This window comes from Narcine bancroftii, chromosome 11 (genome assembly GCF_036971445.1).
Source record: "Narcine bancroftii isolate sNarBan1 chromosome 11, sNarBan1.hap1, whole genome shotgun sequence".
NCBI lineage: Eukaryota > Metazoa > Chordata > Chondrichthyes > Torpediniformes > Narcinidae > Narcine > Narcine bancroftii.
Genome location: NC_091479.1, coordinates 46,783,628 through 46,789,627, shown reverse-complemented (window position 1 = coordinate 46,789,627; position 6,000 = coordinate 46,783,628). Strand labels below are relative to the sequence as shown.

The 6,000-nt window shown below is 41.5% G+C and overlaps 1 protein-coding gene across 1 annotated transcript in view; it reads right to left on the bottom strand.

Moving 5' to 3' along the window:
- Window positions 1-1,381: 1,381 nt before the first annotated feature.
- LOC138745756 (uncharacterized) overlaps window positions 1,382-6,000 on the bottom strand; it is a 404,057-nt gene continuing 399,438 nt past the window's right edge. Inside the window, exons 2-3 of the transcript XR_011346486.1 lie at window positions 5,493-5,633; window positions 1,382-2,534 (exon numbers count right to left, since the gene is read on the bottom strand). The gene's annotated coding sequence lies outside the window, so the exon portion shown is untranslated. The remainder of the gene's footprint in view (window positions 2,535-5,492; window positions 5,634-6,000) is intronic.

The following is a 6,000-nucleotide window of genomic DNA, read 5'->3' as shown; positions in this document are numbered from 1 at the left end:
GCCAGAGGGAGAAGGGGAGGGGTTCAGGCCATCATGATGTTGTCCATCCTCTGTTCAGCTGGGATGCAATGTTCTTCTGGACTCGTGTCTTGTCTCTGAGATCGGTCCTTCTGCTGGGAAGAGAAATACGAGTGATAGAGATACCGTCTCCGAGGCCTGATCACGATGACTTTGGAGGGCCCCAACTCCTCCCCCATCACCCCCCTCCCTGCCCCTGCACACTAGGGCCTTTCCCTTCCTCTGCTTTACCTGAGGAAGTGTGTTATGGAGAAAACCACAATCTATATCTGCAGAGCTCAGAGTACCGTGTCTCCATCAGGCAACACCCTGGTTCACCACGACATGGCAGCAAGATGCTGGACAAATCATGGATGGATCAGTCGAGTCCCTTCAGCTGACCCATCTGAACCTACCCCACAACAATATTACTCTTCCCTCCCTCTCACCAGTACCTTCTGTTTTTCTTTTATTCCTGTCCCTATATTAAAATCTTTTTCATGCCTTTTTTGGATGAGCCTCCAGTAACACCCCTGGCAATGTATTCCAGCCACCCACTACATTCTGTGTGAATAAAATATCCCCCTCACATCTTGTCTAAAGTTCCCTCATCTCACCTTATTTAGACGTCCACTGGTATTCTCGCCCCAGGAATGCACACAATATTCCAAGTGTGGTCTGACTAGAATTTTGTACATCTGCAACGTTACCTCTCAGTTCTTGAACTCAATCCCCTGACTCCTGAAGGCCAGCACACAATACACCATCTTAAACTCCCTCTCAATTTGCACAGCAACCTTGAGCGATTTATGGCGCAGGATCTAAATATTTCTCTGTCCTGCACACTGTTCATAATCCTGCCATTAACCATGTGCTCTGCCCTCACGTTCTTGTAATCCACATTCAATAAAGATATTGGTCTATATGAAGCTAATTTTAATGGGTCTCCAACCTTCTTTGGAATAACTTTTATTCGTGCCCTTGAAAATGACTCTGGAAATTAACCTGTACCAGTTGCTTGTTTAAGTACATCTGTATTTACAGGATTCAACTCCATCTGTCACTTCTCTGCAAACTGGATGACCTATGACAACCTTCTATACTGTCTACAACATCTCTACCTCTGTGTCATCCCCTGACGTACCCACCCTTCCACTCCCATCATCATTCATAAAAATCACAAAGAGCAGGGGTCCCAGAGCAGATCCCTTTGGAGAGCCACTAGTCATTGTTCCATCTACTACTACCCTCTGTTTACTGCAGACAAGCCAATTCTGAATCCACACAGCCAAGGCTCCATGGATCCCATGCCTCCTGACGTTCTAAATGAGGCCACTGTGAGGACCTTGTCAAGCACCTTACTAAAATCCACGTGCAGCGCATACAGACCTTGACCTTCATCTATTTCCTTTGACACCTTCTCAAAATACTCAATTTGACTCGTGAAGCAGGACCTGCTCCTCACAAAACTATCCACGAGTTTCCCCAGCATGTTTGTCCATTTCCCTCGGCCCCAGCATCTGCAGACTTCCTGGCCAGTCCCTCCCTTACCCCTTCCCAGAGCTTCCGCATCCATTACAACATTAGGCATTGCTGCCCAGTACTGCCCAGTACAGACCTTTGTAAACGTTCTCCACAACCAACTGACCCTTACCCGTACCACACCCATAACTATGGGTGGATTAAATATCCAATTAACTTCATTCTGAAATAACGCATCAGGAATTTGATGTTGATTCCAATTTTGAATAACTTTTCATAATTCTCGTTGAGCTCCTGTAAAGTTAGATCCATTATCAGAACATAATTCTTTTACTTGACCACGTCTAGGAATAAAATGCCAAAGAACATTAATAAAAGAGTCTGTATCAAGCAATGACGCTACTTCAATATGAATTGCTCTCATAGTCAAACAAGTGAAAATAACTCCATATTGTTTTTCAACACTTCGTCCTCACTTTAATTGCAAAGGACCAAAATAATCAACTTCCACAGATGTAAATGGGAATTCATCAGGTGAAACTTTGTCCTGTGGTAAATCTGCCATTTGTTGTTGTCTAGGTTTTCATTATTTCTATCAGTCACAAAGAGATGAAACCACATGATTTCATTATTAATATATTTAAGCACTGATGGGTAGACGTGTGGTTCCACCCTTCCCCAGTTAGACTATTAAATGCTTGATTTTAAAAGTTGTAAAAGTGATTAAAAATACTGTTTATAGACTTTGGAATAGTGGAGGATCGAAATGGCTGCAAATGTGAAAAAATCGAAAACTCAGTTACAGAAGAAATTACCTTACAAAAGTGTTGAAGAAATGAGGCCGAGTTCAAGTTGAAGCAACGGAGTTGTCGACTGGAGTCCCCAAGTCTCAGAGGACTCCTGCCCGGCTAAGTATTACATAGGTACCACTTGCGCTATCGCAAGATGGCTTCAGCTCAGTGATGTGTTCAGCGGTTTCGACTCGTGCACTCGTGAACACAGGCGTGAGGGCGGGCCAGCTGAGCGAGGACAGGCCCGTGAGCCTGCAGCATTGCCTGGTGGTCAGGAGAGATACAGTGTAGCATCAGAAGACGCACCTGCGTAGTCGGTGGCCCTACCGGGTGTGCACAGTTCGTCGAGGGTCCACAAACCTTTGGAGAAGGTGTGGGCTGTGGGGGAGCCTGAGCGACGGTGAACTGATGAGGTCGGCACACTGTGTCGGGTATCCAGACACGCAGCAGCACCGGAAGAGGACCTATTGCTATGGAGGAAGAGGATGCTCAACTTCATTAGAATTTGAAGAACTGGGGACTGTGGCAAAAGAAGGTCGGCCTCAAAGGGAGGTGATGGATCCTGGACTGGATTCTGTGTTTCCAATTCTGGAAGGGATTGCTCAACTCATGGAAGATATGTCAAATATGTCAATGCAGATGACTCATCAGATTTTCGGAAATGAAATCTAAAATGAACACTGTGTGTGAAGAAATAACTTTGATGAAGCAAGATATTAATGTAGTTAAGAGTGATGTTACGAGATGGACACGATCAGAGGATACTGTGCAAAATCATTTTAAAAAGATTGAGGAGGCTTTCTTGAATGCAAGAGTCAAGTGGAGCATAATAGAGAAAAAATGGAAAAGTGGAAGATCCTTTTGTAGATTGGGGGTTTCAGAAGAAGGAATTATTGAAGAAGTTTGACTCATTAGAAAACCAAAGTCGTAGAAATAATGTTAAAATAGTAGGTCTTCCGGAAGATATGGAAGGTTCGGATCCGGTGAAGGTTTTGAAGAAATGGATCCCAAAAGTGTAGGGCAGGTAATTCGTTCCGGATGGACTGGAATTAGATCGAGCAAACAGAGCGTTAAGGAAGAAACCGTTTCCAGGCCAATTACCACGAGCAGTTTTGATTCGCTGTTTTAAATATCAAGACAGAGAGGTGATCCTCCGATTGGTGGTGCAGAAAACACGGAAAAATCAGGCTCCACTGATGGTTCAAAATAATAGGGTTTTTTTAAATGCAGATCTGAGTCAAGAAATTATCAGAAGATGCTGAGAATTTAATTCGGCTTAAGAAGTATTGTGGCGAAAGGGATATAAATTTGCTTTTCGTTATGCAGCAGTATTGAAAGATTTTTATGGGAATTTTTAATCTCAGTTTTTTGAAAATGACCATGATCCTTTAATATTTGCTAATTCATTGCCAGATGTACGAGGAAATGGGCGATCTTCACCATTATCACCGAAAGGAAGGGTCAATGGGAATGGAAATGGGAAGATTGGAAAATATGGAAAGAATGGGAAAAAAGTTGAATTGACGCAAAGTCTTCTCGATATTGATGATCCGGAACAATCATTGGGACTGGAATCACTGGGTTGAATGTTTTTGTTTCAGGACTTTGTGAAAGTCTGACTGGGGGTGGGTGACACTGAGTCCTTTAGTCACCTGCCACTTGTGGACTTTACCACACCCAGATTTTTAGGGGGCTGCTACTTTTGAGTAACTTGTTTTGGGATTGATTTTTCTCTTTTTTTTGGAATTTTTTAAATAGGTGGGATTCAATACAGCGAGACTTAGAAGGGGAGTATTATTTTATAGTGGGATTCACATTTGTGAGAAGGTTTAACAGTAATATACTATGAACTGTGTCAGATACTGTGACACCAGGTTGACAGTGGGGAGAAGGTTTAACAGTAATGTACGATAAACTGTGAGATAGAGTGACACCCATTCACAGATGTGTAAAGGTTTAACGATGATGTATGGTAGACTGATAAGAGATACTGAGACAATGGGTTCACAACATTAACAAGGTTTAACAGTAATGTACGATAAACTGTGTGAGATACTGTGACACCAGGTTCACAATTTGAATAAGATTTAAAGGTGATGTAAAATAAACTGTGACAGATACTATGACACCATGTTCACAATGGGAATAAGGTTTAACGCTGATGTAAAATAAAATGTGGCAGGCAAAGTGACACCAGATTCACAGTGGAGAGAGGTTTAATGCTGATGTGTGGACAACTGAGATCGTTACTGTGACATTGGCTTCACAGCAGTGAGAAGGTTTAACAGTCATGTACGATAAACTGTGTCAGATACTGTGACACCAGGTTCACATTGGGGAGAATGTTTAACAGTAATGTACGATAAACTGTGTCAGATATTGTGACACCTGGTTCACATGATGAGAAGGTTTAACGGTGATGTACGGTATGTTGAGGTAGATAATGTGACACCAGGTTCACAGTGGGGAGAAGGTTTAACAGTAATGTACAATAAACTGTGTCAGATACTGTGACACCAGGTTCACAGTGGGGAGAAGGTTTAACAGTAATGTACGATAAACTGTGTCAGATACTGTGACACCAGGTTCACAGTGGGGAGAATGTTTAACAGTAATATACGATAAACTGTGTCAGATAGTGTGACACCAGGTTCACATGGGGAGAAGGTTTAACGGTGATATACGGTAGACTGAGGCAGATACTGTGACAGCAGGTTAACGTTGTGGAGAAGGTTTAACGGTGATATACTGTAAATTGAGATATATACCATGACACCATGTTCACAGTGGGGAGAAGGTTTAACGTTGATGGACGGTAGACTGAGGCAGATTCTATTACACCAGGTTCATAGGGGGAGAAAGTTTAACGTTGATCTACGATAGACTGAGGCAGAAACTTTGAGACAGGATTCACATTCTTGAGAAGTTTAACATTGATGTACGATTAACAGTGTCAGATATTTTGACATCAGGTTCATATTGGGGAAAAGGTTTAACGGTGATGTATGGTAGAGGGAGGCAGATACTGTGACACCAAGCTCATTGTATTGTTCATTTATCTTAATTACAACATCTAATTTATATGCTCCATTTTTTTGTGACAACTTCCAAACATTCCATAAACTTCTATTCTAATCATATTTTGTTCATTTAAATAGGTCACCACTAAAATCCCAAATCGTTTGGTCTCTTAATTACACAGCACAAAATTAAATTCTTTACCTGGGTTTGGTTCAACGGCACTTCAGTCTCCTTCATTAATTTTTCAGACCCTCATTTTGTGCTTTATGCTTTGCCCAGCCGATTCACCAAATGGGCATCCAACTCTATCTTCTCAGCTTGACCCAACGTCTCCTCTGTAAACTTAAGCAAACCAAGAAGACTAAAGTTAAAATTTTCACATTGGCATTTTCAAACACAAAAATGACGCTACGATTTGCAATTTCACATCAAAATGGGAAAAAAAAGGGATTAAAAGAATAGAAAATTGTTTTTCAGGAAGTAGATTCTTATCCTATGAACAAATGAGAGATAAGTATAATATAACTGGAGATACAGCGCTGGAATATTACCAACTGAGATCCTACTTGAACGATAAACTAGGAAGCAATTTGAGTTTACCAGAGGGAAGTAACCTTGAATATGTGATTACAGATACAATGTTAATCAAAAGATTTATAACAAATATGTATATTAAACTGCAAGAAAAGGAGAATGAGGAAACAAATGG